General features: G+C 41.2%; 1 long non-coding RNA gene across 1 annotated transcript; it reads right to left on the bottom strand.

Moving 5' to 3' along the window:
- Positions 1-1,488: 1,488 nt before the first annotated feature.
- LOC114601432 (uncharacterized) lies at positions 1,489-12,770 on the bottom strand. Its single transcript, XR_003707759.2, has 3 exons — positions 12,632-12,770; positions 12,187-12,295; positions 1,489-1,675 (listed from the first exon to the last, which is right to left on the bottom strand). It is a non-coding gene; the product is annotated as an uncharacterized LOC114601432 (long non-coding RNA).
- Positions 12,771-14,177: the final 1,407 nt, after the last annotated feature.

The following is a 14,177-nucleotide window of genomic DNA, read 5'->3' as shown; positions in this document are numbered from 1 at the left end:
AGGTTTTTGTTGACAAACATTTGTACTAGCTGCATTTCCCCTTCATACCTATATTAGGCTACAATTGAAACCCTGGTTATCACTGAGGAGCTCGCTTGTAATTCCAAGTTTCCAGAAGCTAAACTGTGCTACCTATAGCATGCAAATTTACAGATAATTGGGGAGAAATAGTAATATGTAATTATCAAGCAAGCATTGTAAAAGTCAATGCCTGCTACTCCTATATTTCTTACATGCGTATGGCTTATTATTATTATTATTATTATTATTATTAGGGACAACCAAGGACAATTGTTGGTATAAGAAATGCAGAAATGCTTGTTGTTGTTGTTGTTGTTTAAAAAAGCTTTTAAAAACTTCCCAAATGCCACCCGTTCCTCCCAAATGCCAAAAAAAGTATTGCAAAACCAGCCCTATTCTACAGTGTGGTGTAGTGGTTAAGAGTGGTGGACTTGTAATCTGGTGAACCAGGTTCACTTCCCCGCTCCTCCACATACAGCTGCTGGGTGACCTTGGGCTAGTCACACTTCTCTGAAGTCTCTCAGCCCCTCTCACCTCACAGAGTGTTTGTTGTGGGGGAGAAAGGGAAAGGAGAATGTTAGCCGCTTTGAGACTCCTTCGGATAGTGATAAAGCGGGATATCAAATCCAAACTCTTCTTTTTCAGTGTGAACTAAATGAAACAAGTGAAACTAAATGGCAAGAAGTTCAAAACATACAAAAGGAAGTACCTATTCCCACGGCATACAGTTAAATTATGGATTTTGCCACCACAAGATGTAATGATAGCTGTCAACTTGGATACTTTTAAAAGTATGTTGAACAATTCTATGGAAGATAATGATATCAATGGCTATTAGAAATTATACTGATTTAATTTATGAATCGCCTTCTACATGTGCCTCAATGCAATTTACAAACATAGCACAAAAAACAACTAAAGATAGTTTTCAAAACAATACAAAATGAACACCTAAGGCAGAGACCTTTTAATCCATGTGGGAAAACATGTTGACACCAAAATGTCTTCTTCTTTTTTTGAAGTACAGATAGCAGTCGCCTGTAGAATCTCAATAGGAATGCTGTTCCACCAACACAGAGAGACTATACATTTTTTCCAGTATCAGATGTGGTATGCCTCTGAATACCAGTTGCTGGGAGCATGAGCAGGAGGCTAATATTCTGCTCATGACATGCTCATATGGCAGCCTCATATGGCAGGGTTGACCATGGAAAGAACAACAAAGAAAAAGATTTGTGTTGAATTTTGAGAGTGACATCATTGTAACCTTGAACTGAGTTTGAACATGTATTTTAATTGCATTTTATTTTTTTTAACTAATTGGTTTTGCTTTAATTCATTTGTTATGCTGTTCAGCTGACTCACCAGGAGGCATTTGTGGGGGGAAGATGATCCAGGGGCCAGAGAATCCAATGATCAGAGGGTCGAGACAAGCAGGAAGCAGAAAGACAGGACCAGGAACCACAAACGTTGTTACCAGCATCTGATTGCTGCTGGAAGCTCTGCTTAAGAAGGCTGAAGCCAGCTGGTTGTCATCAATGCCTTTTCCTCTGTGTCCTTGAAGACTGATCAGTTGCACGTGGGGTCGCTCCACCTTCTCCCCGTTCAGGCTGCTGTTCAGCAGGTGAAGCTGACTTCTGGCCTATGACACAAACTTCCACAGAACAGGACATAAATAAGTAAATCAGTTTTATCCTCATAACAAATAAGACAAATTAAGAGTTAAGTTGAGAGATAGGGATTAGTGTGGGACTATTCAGTGAGCACTTGGAGGGGTCAAAATATCAAACTGCCATTCCACCTATGTGACAAAAATTAAATAGGACAACGGGTATGACATGCTCGTTTTGCAGTCATTTCATATGCAACTCACTATAATGAGATCCAACTGCTCTCAAGAGTAATATCTTATTTATTTATTTATTTTAAATATTTTATTAAGTTTTCTTTCAGAGAAATAGTAATATCTTATTTATATTGATATTTTTTTAATAAAAAAAGTATGAACACAGAACATTAAGTATAGTTTGGTCGCAAGTGAAGAACACACACTCCAAAAAACCTTGGGTGGAATTTAACACTGCATTATTACAATTTTCCCGCCAAAGGCAAGCTTTTGCTTTCCAGATGGAACTCTCTTCCCTCTACTTAACCAATCGTGCTGTTCTGGGGGTTCTCTCCACCTTGCAGAGCAGATGTGTGGGAGGCACAGTGGCAAGTCCCATTGTGCTAATGGGGTCCTTGTGCTGGCTTCTGCTAGTGCACTGGGTTTCTTGAATTGAGCCCTTTATTTAGATTTATTTCGCCCCCCCCCAAAAATGTTAGAGTAGTGTAGGAAACCAAATATGGAATATGAGCAGTGGTGTGTTTTTTTGGGGGGGGGGTAAAACATGAAGTGCTGGAACCCTTGTATTGATAAACGTGCCATGTGTGCCTGAACAGAATGAATGTCATCAGCAGCAAAAGAGAGGGGGGGGGGGGAGAGGTGCCAGCCACAAAAAGCAGCGAGTATAAGGATGTAATTTTATCTTCATAAGTGTGTGTGTGTGATAGATGTATAGCATTGTTTGTGCAAATGGAAGGCAGCTTCTGCAACACTCTGGAGCTTGCTGTATTACCCCCCCCCCAAAAAAAACCCCACAACCCTGCAAAAAAATTAGGGGTCCCTGCTGAGCACTCTGGAACTGCACAAGAATTGGGAAACAACCCAAAACTGGACAAAATAACCTTGCATACAGTGGAGCTCCACTGGCAGACAATATTTCCACCAAATTTGGGGTGTTTCTCATATCTTACTACACTTCTGTGTGATAAAACCAACGCTGTCCAGATGGGCACCTGAAGAGACTTTTTTTGGGGGGGGACAGGGGGCTTTAAGTGGAGAGGAGGAGCAGGAAAACATTGTTTGCACAACTATTGATCACAACCCACAGATTATATCAGTTCATTTCTATATCCATCTATCTATCCACCTTTTCATCTATCTGCCAATATCCAGTAAAGAGAAAGTAGTCATTTTCCATCTACATGTTAGAAATTGTCTGTAAGAACTGACACAGCACTTTGCCAAGGCAATAAAATAAAGCCTGACAGCTGCAATTTCCTACAGATATGTAGAAGTCTTGCGTGATCCTCTGGGGAATGTTTCCCTTCTATAGCCTGTGTCAGGAAAGCTCATTCACTTCTAGAAATACTGGCCTCCATTCCAGCTGCATTCACTATTTAGTATATCTATGAAATGGGCTACAGATATTAATAAGCACCAAAATAAAAATGGTATATAAATGCACTGAGTGCTTCCCCCGCCTTTCCCTAGTGGTTTAGATAGATTTTCATTTCTAGGTTTGTTCATTTTGTCCATTACATTCAAATCGCTTTGGAGTGCAGTGCAGCATAGCGTAAAAGTTGCATGGCAGCTCTTTTACAAACCTGCCTTAAATAACAAATTATATTAAGCCAAGCTAAGCATTGCAGTTCAAGTAGCCAGCCACTCCTCTGGGAGCGAGACCCACTGGTGCCTTGTGCTGTCTGCTGATGAGGACTAAATATATTATCCGCATTCTCCTCAACATTCCAGTTTGAAACTTGCATGCCAGTCATTGCGTTACAAGTGAATAAACAGCTGCAGTGAGGCAGGCAGTTTGAAATCTTGAAACATCCATCAGTTCACAAACCTGACCGAAGAAGCAATCATGTATTATACGAGTCTGGCAAAAGAAAAGGAGCTCCTGTCTGCCTGTCCAATTGGTGGGACTGAGATGGAGAAGGAGGACACATACAGCAGATAGGAGCACTTACTCTTATTTCTGAAATTATGACACAACTCTGCTAATTGAGGTTTTTTATGGTTTCTTGCATTTCTTTGGCAGTTGATGCAAAGAAATCTCAAAGAGACAATGGGCAAAACTCAACCATGGTAGTGCAGCAGCCATCTTGCTAGCGGGAGCCCTGTTCCTAGTGTAGTACAACGGCAAATTCAGGACTAGGACTTTCCCAGCGCTACCTGAAAATACCAAGAATTTAACTTGGCTGCGTGCAATGCATGTGCTGTACCACTAAGCTACAGCCCTTCTGCTGTTTCCCCAATAACAGATGTCCTAGAAAGAAAATACCTAGTGAATGTACAAATCTATGTAAATGGCAAGTCATCAAAAAAATTCTTACGCAAAAGTTCCTGTTACTAAAAAAAAAGGAAACTCATCTCAGTCAGACTTGGAGGCACAGATGAAACAAAGAGGGAAGAGAAATAGAACTTTGAAAATTGGGAGTTTGAAAATTAGCAGCAGTCATTTGTGCACACACCCCTACAGCTATTGGGAGTCACAGTGTGAGAAAAGTCAAGGAAGGAATGCATTTATGTTGTGGGTAGAAAAAAACAACAACAAAAAACAACAACAGTTGGTTCTGAGAAGAATGAGGCAGGAAGACCCCATCCCTGCAGAAGTTACAACTGCCCCAGCAACTGATTTGCAGCTGTATTCTTTTCAGCCCCTGGGATTGCAGAAAAACCTTGGGTATACGTAGCCCAGTTCACTTGCAAGTCCACCCATGGGAGGGAATCATGTGGACACAAGTAGTTGGTAGAACTGCCAGTGCAGGTGCACTCCAAGTGCAGCAACAGATACATGGTACTGCGCCCTAATGTTGTGAACATAAATGAATGGAGGGATATAGAACAGAACCAAGCAACTGGGGAGCAGCGAGGATTAATTATGCAGTAAATTAAATACTAGGGGAAATGCCACTGTGCAGTAGACAGCTAGTTAAATTCATTTAGGTTGGGTGAAATCCTGTATCTTATCTCATTGTGCTCTATTGCTGGACAGCTCCCCTCCTGTCCAGACCATCTTGATCTATATTCCCCCCTGGACAGCTCCTTGGTGTCCTAGCTCTGCTGGATCTCTCAGCGGCGTTTGACACCATCGACCATAACATCCTTCTGGACCGTCTTGAGGGGCTGGGAGCTGGGGGCACTGTTATACAGTGGTTCCGCTCCTTTCTCCTGGGCCGTGTTCAGAAAGTGCTGGTGGGGGATGAGTGTTCAGACCCCTGGGCCCTCACTTGTGGGGTGCCTCAGGGTTCTGTCCTCTCCCCCATGCTTTTCAACATCTACATGAAGCCGCTGGGAGAGTTCATCAGGGGATTTGGGCTGGGTGTTCATCAGTATGCGGATGATACCCAGCTCTACCTCTCTTTCAGATCAGAACCAGTGAAGCCAGTGAAGGTCCTGTGTGAGTGCCTGGAGGCGGTTGGAGGTTGGATGGCGGCTAACAGATTGAGGTTGAATCCTGACAAGACAGAAGTACTGTTTTTGGGGGACAGGAGGCGGGCAGGTATGGAGGATTCCCTGGTCCTGAATGGGGTAACTGTGCCCCTGAAGGACCAGGTGCGCAGCCTGGGAGTCATTTTGGACTCACAGCTGTCCATGGAGGCACAGGTCAAATCTGTGTCCAGGGCAGCTGTTTACCAGCTCCATCTGGTACGCAGGCTGAGACCCTATCTGCCTGCGGACTGCCTCGCCAGAGTGGTGCATGCTCTGGTTATCTCCCGCTTGGATTACTGCAATGCGCTCTACTTGGGGCTACCTTTGAAGGTGACCCGGAAACTACAACTAATCCAGAACGCGGCAGCTAGACTGGTGACTGGGAGCAGCCGCAGAGACCACATAACACTCGTCTTGAAAGACCTACATTGGCTCCCAGTACGTTTCCGAGCACAATTCAAAGTGTTGGTGCTGACCTTTAAAGCCCTAAACAGCCTTGGTCCAGTATATCTGAAGGAGCGTCTCCACCCCCATCGTTCTACCCGGACACTGAGGTCCAGCACCGAGGGCCTTCTGGCGGTTCCCTCACTGCGAGAAGCCAAGTTACAGGGAACCAGGCAGAGGGCCTTCTCGGTAGTGGCACCTTCCCTGTGGAACACCCTCGCACCAGATGTCAAAGAGAACAACAACTACCAGGCTTTTAGAAGGCATCTGAAGGCAGCCCTGTTTCGGGAAGCTTTTAATGTTTGATGTATTTTAATATTCTTTTGGAAGCCGCCCAGAGTGGCTGGGGAAGCCCAGCCAGATGGGCGGGGTATAAATAATAAATTATTATTATTATTATTATTATTATTATTATTATTATTATTATTATTATTGTAAGGGTGATAGGAGTAAGAGAAAGTATTGTATTCAACATTTTATCTCCTGGATCATATACAGACATAGCTCATTGATTGTATTGTGCTTCACAGATATTCCTCCTTATGAGGACATGGGTGCAGCTGTAGACAGCCCGGCAGCTTTCACAGGAAGGAAGCCCCCCCCTGCCGCCCCCCCCCCTATTTCTGGCCACAGAAGTGGAGCTGCTAGAGCTGGACTGAGGTTTTCCCCTCCCACCCATGCAGCCTGACTTAATAAACTACAATAACTTTTATATGCACTGGGTAACAACAACAACAGCAACAACAACAACAACAACACAATGTGTGACTTGCTTTATTGCGATATTTGCTTTTTTTTAGGTGACCTGGAACCAAACTTGTGATATCTCTAAGGTATGTCTGTACACTTTTGTTAGCAGAATTTCCCTTTCCCTTTTGGAAACAGTAAACATTTCCACATTCCAGTTCAAGTTATGCATAAGAACCAGTGCCACTGGATGGAGATATTTGTCCCCATCTGCTTCAAAAAATTTAATTTGGAATATTTATAGACTGCTAAACATTATGAAATGCCATAGCAATGTACAACAATAAAAATGCAATTTTAAAATGCTCTCTGACGGCAAACTGAATATTGCCTGGATTTATGTTGAGCTTTAGAGATTGTGGATCAACATCTGCCTTCCATGGGAGCTCTCCCAGGTCCTGAAGAGCCAGTCCTTTGAAACCTATTTCCTTTGGTAGGACAAGTTTTGCTCAAAACTGGTGCCATCCAAACTTTGTGTAAGCCAGTGTTTCCCAACCTTGGGCCTCCAGCTGTTTTTGAACTACAATTCCCATCATCCCTGACCACTGGTCTTGCTAGCTAGGGATGATGGGAGTTGTAGTCCAAAAACAGCTGGAGGCCCAAGGTTGGGAAACACTGGTGTAAGCAATGTGGTCTTGCCCAAACATAGCAAATAGTTTCTAATGTGAAAGCCTCTTTGTGCATACAGTTCACCTTGCTGAATAAGCATGAATGCATATTCAGTATCTACAATGGGATATAGTTTTACATACTATATTAAGATTGTGTTGTTCACAAATTCTTGTTCTTGAAGGTTTTTCTTAAAGATGTGCCTCAGAGTTTAGGACAAAAAAATGCCAAAGTTATAGATATTAATGCAACTTAAAAGGGCTTCACTTTAGCTGGCTCATGCACCAAATTCTTGAAATGTAGTTAATTTCCATCAGTTGCATGCATAGCAATCACTAAGCATCTTCTCACAGTTCATTTTCAGATTCATCTAACGACTATAAAAAGTTTAAAAATAATTTTGAAGTTAGTTTTTAGTCATACAGATTTATGTGGTCTAGACCAGCTGGATCTCACTAGTATTTGCCATCAGTGTTCAGAAGGCAACAACTGGGAGATATTTGGCAAAGATCCAGATTTATGTGCATTCTGCTCTGCCTTAACAATGAATAGCAGCCATCATAATTTTCACAAGGACAGACACAAACAACAAATTAGATGGGTTATCAGCCACATGCTTCACCTTTAGTTCAAAGCAAGAAACACATGAAGTTTCCTTTCATTTCTTGCAGGGGGTATACAAATCAGAAATAATTATACCACCTGACTTTATATATGTTGTTTTAACAAATAATACTTGTTCTCATGGAAGACAGCCCATGTTGTTGTTTAGTCGTTTAGTCGTATCCAACTCTTCGTGACCCCATGGACCAGAGCATGCCAGGCACTCCTGTCTTCCACGGCCTCCCGCAGTTTGGTCAAACTCATGCTGGTAGCTTCGAGAACACTGTCCAACCATCTCGTCCTCTGCCGCCCCCTTCTCCTTGTGCCCTCCATCTTTCCCAACATCAGGGTCTTTTCCAGGGAGTCTTCTCTTCTCATGAGGTGCCAAAGTATTGCAGCCTCAGCTTCAGGATCTGTCCTTCCAGTGAGCACTCAGGGCTGATTTCCTTCAGAATGGAGAGGTTTGATCTTCTTGCAGTCCATGAGACTCTCAAGAATCTCCTCCAGCACCATAATTCAAAAGCATCTATTCTTTGGTGATCAGCCTTCTTTATGGTCCAGCTCTCACTTCCATACATCAGACAGCCCATAAACAGCCTTAATTCCAGCCATTTCACAGGAAGGAGTTTTCAACACTGATCCTACACTTGTAAATATTCAGTTCTAACTTTTCAAACAACTTCTACCAACCACACATATGTTCTCTGTAGCTTCAACCTCTTCCTCATAAATCCCTGCCCACCACCATTGCTCCTACCTTTCTATCATCCATATACTTGACACATTCTTCTCTTTCTTTTCCTTCAAATCCCAGCTCATATCTGCCATATTTGGCCTGTGATTCAATATATAATAGGGATCTCATCAAACACTCTAGAATCTAGATGTACCATATAAGCAGAAAGGGCCCAAGCAAGGGGTGGCATTGGCATCGAGGGCTGGGCTGGTGCACAGTGGGCTTTGTTCACCCTCCATGCCCTGCTCCCCCACCAGCATGCACACACGTGTGCCCCGGGCACCACAGACACACGGTCTGACGCTGGCACAGCAGGATATAAAACAGCCCAATTATTAAGCATAGAATATCACAGAACCTAGTCATACTCACCTCTGAATGGACATGTATAGGATTGCTTTGATAGGTTGCATTCCCATACCCACTTATCTGGAAGTAAATCTCAGTGAAATCCATGGGATTTACTGCTGAGTAGACATGTGCTGTAATTAACATTTCTATACTAGGCTTTTCTGCCCATAGAACACCCTGAATGGCTTTGCAATGTAACAAATATATAATAGGAAATATATATATCAAGAAGCAAAAACAAACAAACAAATCACCATGTCAATAATGCTACCATCACTAAACTTGAAAAACCAGCAACAGTAAGCCATAATGGAAGCCTGGAAACAAAACCAGAACAGAGTTAACCATGGACTAATTTTGCTGAAAATAGATTGAAAGCTAATGTTTGTTTAAATCAAACACTATATCTCATAGCCAATGCTATTTATCACCTGCAAATTCACAAAAGTTAACTGTTTTTTTTAAAGTGGGAATGTCTTTTATATAAAAAATAAAAGCAGTGCATGGTATAAACATCTCATATATATGAACACTTTGTTTCTAGCCTGGTTATCTTCAGGACTGCTAAGTCTTTCTAAATTAGTCCAAGCATTTTCTCTTTGTTTTACCTAATATTTGAAAATGGCAAAAAAAAATAAAAATCCCCATGGGTCATTGAAAATTATCCTTTCATTCCAGCCGCCTGTTTCAAGTCAGTCAAAACATTCCAGACTTCAAAAGGGAGCTTTGCCTGCTTAGGCCATTTTGGTGTCTTTCTATGGTTGGCCTATGAGGGATTGGTTATTTGGATAAATTAATTTGTGGAGCCTGCTGGCCTTCTAGAAGACCTCAGTGTCTGACTGCAAATTAGTTCTACTGAACATGCAGAAATCCCTGGGCAGACTAAAAGAAATAAATGGTGATAAAATCTAATACTACAATGTTTGTAATGTGATTTTATTCTGCCGTAGACTCTGCAAGCAAAGCTAATGTTGAATTAAAAAATTAAATATTATATATATGAAAGCATAAAAATCAGATCAGTATCCTAGTCACAGCAGAGCAGGCAAAGTTCCAGCTTTAAAGTGAAGCTTCCAGCAGGAATCTTTTGCAAGAACAAACAAAAAATGTCCCAGTTTCCACAAAATCAACGAGGTATTTACATTACGGATGCACCCTGCTTAAGCCAGGAAGTCACACAGTTGAATTCTGCTTGAGTTCAGGGCTGTGAATAAACTGCTATGCAGTCATTTAATGCATAGTTGTACAAGTGCCTAAGGATAGTTTATCCTTAAGGAAGAGGAGAGATTTGTGAGCCAAAACTAACAAACATGGCTCCTCAAGCGGAACAATGGGCCAGAAACTCAGTAAAAAAGAAAATAAACTTTCCTGGCAGTTTGTTTTTTACTATTAAGAACTAAGCTACAACTTTATCAAGACTTTCCTGAAGAGGTAAAAGATTTCACATACATCCTCATGTTCTCAAGGCTGCTTGAAAGTTTATGGAGGACGGTGTAATCCCGTTTTACTGTGCTTAATCCACTTTCAAAACAGACACTTGTATATTTGCTACCTAAAGTGCAGTCACACCTGGAAGCAAAGATTTCCATCTAAAGGTATGCATTACATACCACATTCCCAATTTTATATTGTTCTCTTCACAGAAAGTGCCATATAATTTGGGCAACAGAGCTCGATACTTCTCCAAACAAAAATCCATATTGAATCACTTACTTTGCTTAATCTGAAGGAGCAAAAATTACATTTCAGTATCAGACCTTAAGGGTACTTCAGCAGAACTGCCAACAATACAAAGAAACACAATAGTCCATTTCATAGGACCAGGTGGCAGAGGAAGGAAGAATGGGCAGGCCTTACCCTCCAACTAATGCATGTACACTAGATGTGGTGTGATCCACTATGACGTCAGGATCACAGTACTGGACAGCCACCACCACTTCAGACTCAAACTTTCTCAGGCTACAAACTCAAACACACTTACTGGTGAGAAATTCCCACTGAGTACAGTGGTTGTTCTGGAAAAAGTGCACAGGATTGTGCTGTAAATGTTTTGACACTCCCTTCCCCCTCCCCCCTTTATGGGACGCGGGTGGCGCTGTGGGTTAAACCACAGAGCCTAGGACTTGCCGATCAGAAGGTCAGCGGTTCGAATCCCTGCGATGGGGTGAGCTCCCGTTGCTAGGTCCCTGCACCTGCCAACCTAGCAGTTCGAAAGCACATCAAAGTGCAAGTAGATAAATAGGTACCGCTCCGGCGGGAAGGTAAATGGCGTTTCCGTGCACTGCTCTGGTTCGCCAGAGGCGGCTTAGTCATGTTGGCCACATGACCTGGAAGCTGTACACTGGCTCCCTCGGCCAGTAAAGTGAGATGAGTGCCACAACCCCAGAGTCGGCCACGACTGGACCTAATGGTCAGGGGTCCCTTTACCTTTACCTCCCCCCTTTTAAAGACCAGGTTTATGCTGGTTTCACTCTGATTTTCTAAGTATTTTACATAATTCAAAAATAATAACAAACAAAAGGAGAGGTGACTGAGTCCAAATAATACATCACTCGTAGAATGTTCACTGTTATTGTTGCAGAGTAGCCTTTGTCTCACCATACTGAAGACAGACATGGCTGTAATCACTTAATATGAACAGGCATTTCTGAATACAACAGAAGCAAGTAAGCAAGTGAAAGATAAACTAAAACAGATAACTCAGGAAGAACTCTTAGATTTCTGTTCCTAGGTATATTAACTATTTAGTAGCTGGTTTTCCCACAGTAAAGTGGGTATTAATTAAAGGCTATTGCTTATTCCAGCAATAGTATCCAAGGGCTCTTTATCCTAGACAGCCTTTCCCAAATAATATTTGAGGTTGCGGTGGTCTAAGAAACAGGGATCACTATTCCCATGGGAGATTTTTTTCTTAAAAAGACCAGTTTTAAGAGCTAAATCTGCAACTAAAGGCTCCCTCTATACTCTGTTGCACAGTATAGCTTTTGATTTAGATTGACAAGACTGTAGAGCATTTTGTGGAGGGAAATTAGATCTTTTTATAAAATAATTCCTACAAATTTTGTCTTTGTGGATTTTTGTACAAATTCAGTCCAGTATTTCATATTTGGCAATTAATTCCTTCCCCTCCCTTCATTTTGCATGATATTGTGATTATTGCATAAAGAGTTATTTAGTCTACAGACAATATGCAGTATTCAAGAACAAATTATTGATTTTTCTTTCAGTTATCTTTTCTTAAATTCCACCAAATGTAGAAAATTCTACTTTCTGATGTTTACACCCAAAGCACTCTGTTTTGTGGTTTCTTGTTTTTCCAATTTGATCCTTTTAATCTGCCTTAAGAGTACCATTCCATGTATCCGATGAAGAGATCTCTGGCCCATGAAAGCTTATGAATAAATTTGTTTACCTTTAAGGTGTCAGAAGATTTTCTTATATTGCTGCAATAAAACAACACCTCTGCTCTTCAAAAGTTTGTCCCTTGTTCAGCACAGGGCCTAACACTGCTTCAAATACACCTAAAACAAAGAACACAAAAGTCTCAGAAAAGCTTATTAACAAAACAAATTAGACTGTTTTAAGGTTAAAATATTGGCTGACTCATTGGCAGCAGCACCGTGATTTTTCCTGTGACATTTACACTAAGCATAAAGCAATAACTTTAAAATTAAATACATTTGCAGTTCAGCTTTGATGTAGCCTTTAACCTCTCATGGTATAATAAATCCATAGCTCCAGATCATTAAGAGCGGGACAGTGCTTTAAGGAGTTTCCAAGCACTCAGTTATGACAAAAATAATTACCGCTTTAATGGCAATAATTCTTTCCTCAGGGGTGACATGCTGTTTACTTACAGTCTATCCATTTATCCCCGGAGGGTCTTCCATTGAAGATATCTTCTTCCAAATTATATGTTGGCTGTAAAGCTACAGTGCGCTTCAAACTAGCACCTGTAGAAGAGAGTAGTGCGTAGCTGTATTCATTTGCTGGCATGAAATTAAGAGCAGATTGTCGTATGTGCAGCTTTCCGTGGAACAACATGTACACACACGTCAGGAGCATTCATCTTCAATGAATTAGACTGATCTTTAAAATAAATATTCTCGGTGGGTTGGCCATGACAACCAGCATGAGCCCCAACACAGGAAATTATAGCTCTCTTGTTAGTTAGCAGCTGAAGTGAAGAGAGGCAGCCATGAATGGTTTTTGGTAGCCAATATTTCTGTGCCACTGGGACAAGAGATGAGGGGCTTTTCTTATTTGGTGCCACGCTTGTTCTTACATTTGCTGCCCATCAGCATCAGTGATCATGCCATGTACAAAATGCAACAAAAATGGACCATAAATGTAGATTGAGCTCAGGTTTTAAACATAGGAAAAATCACACCTTTGAGAGCATAGCTTCAAGCAAATTGTTGTACTAATTTGCTAAAGGTTCATATTAGGTCGCACTTTTACACATTCAGAAGCAGCCATCTTTGTTAGCCATGATGCAACAGAACGTGGTGTTTGCTGCTACTAGATATTATTTCAACTAGTGAGGCGATTATCAAAATGTACTTTTTGTAAGGATTTCAATAAAGAACAGTGTTTGAATGCTGTCGTTAGACATCCCATTGCCTTTTGAATGTATTTGGCAGAGTGTGGCTACTCTGCACTCTAGTAGTTCTGAAGCTTGTATGGGAAATAAAGTTATTGGGTTTAGGAGTAGAACAAGCTTACTTTCTTCTGTTTGCATCCATCAGAATGTTTGGCACAAATAAATGACTCCCTCTAGTAATGCAAGGGTATGTGCACTTTGTTATTCATTTCAGAAACTACTTGGAAGGGTTAACTGAATTCCTGATTTATCAGTTTTCCCACTGCCATGCCTTGTTTGGTTGGTGGCTTGTTTGGATAATAATAATAATAATAATAATAATAATAATAATAATAATAATAAACAACTCACAGAGCAAGCCTAATTCTGGTTTAGAATAATAGAATTCTGTGACCCCTAGGGACTCCTAGGGTTGTCTGGTCCAACCCTTTGCAATGCAGGAATCTCAATTAAAGCATCCATGAAAGTGGGCCATCCAATCTCCGTTTAAAAACCTCCAAGGAAGGAGAGTCCACAGCCTCCTAAGGGAGTGTACTGTTTAGCACATACATGTAAGAAAATGTATTCAGAATATTGTTGCTAAATAAATACTAAAATAACAGATTTTCCACAAATATATTTTTTATGAAGATCAACATAGAAAGGAGAAATAATGTACTTATGAATGAACACATTTGAAAGTAACATAGCCCCCAAAATGAACTGACCATCCCTACTGTTAAGGTTGTGGTCTCTGCCTTACATGCATTAGCAAATATCCCTAGTAATAATCTGTTGGATATCGAATAGAAAAGGGGGCA

Source organism: Podarcis muralis, chromosome 8, assembly GCF_964188315.1.
Source record: "Podarcis muralis chromosome 8, rPodMur119.hap1.1, whole genome shotgun sequence".
NCBI classification, from domain to species: domain Eukaryota; kingdom Metazoa; phylum Chordata; class Lepidosauria; order Squamata; family Lacertidae; genus Podarcis; species Podarcis muralis.
This window is presented reverse-complemented; position numbering and strand designations above follow the sequence as displayed.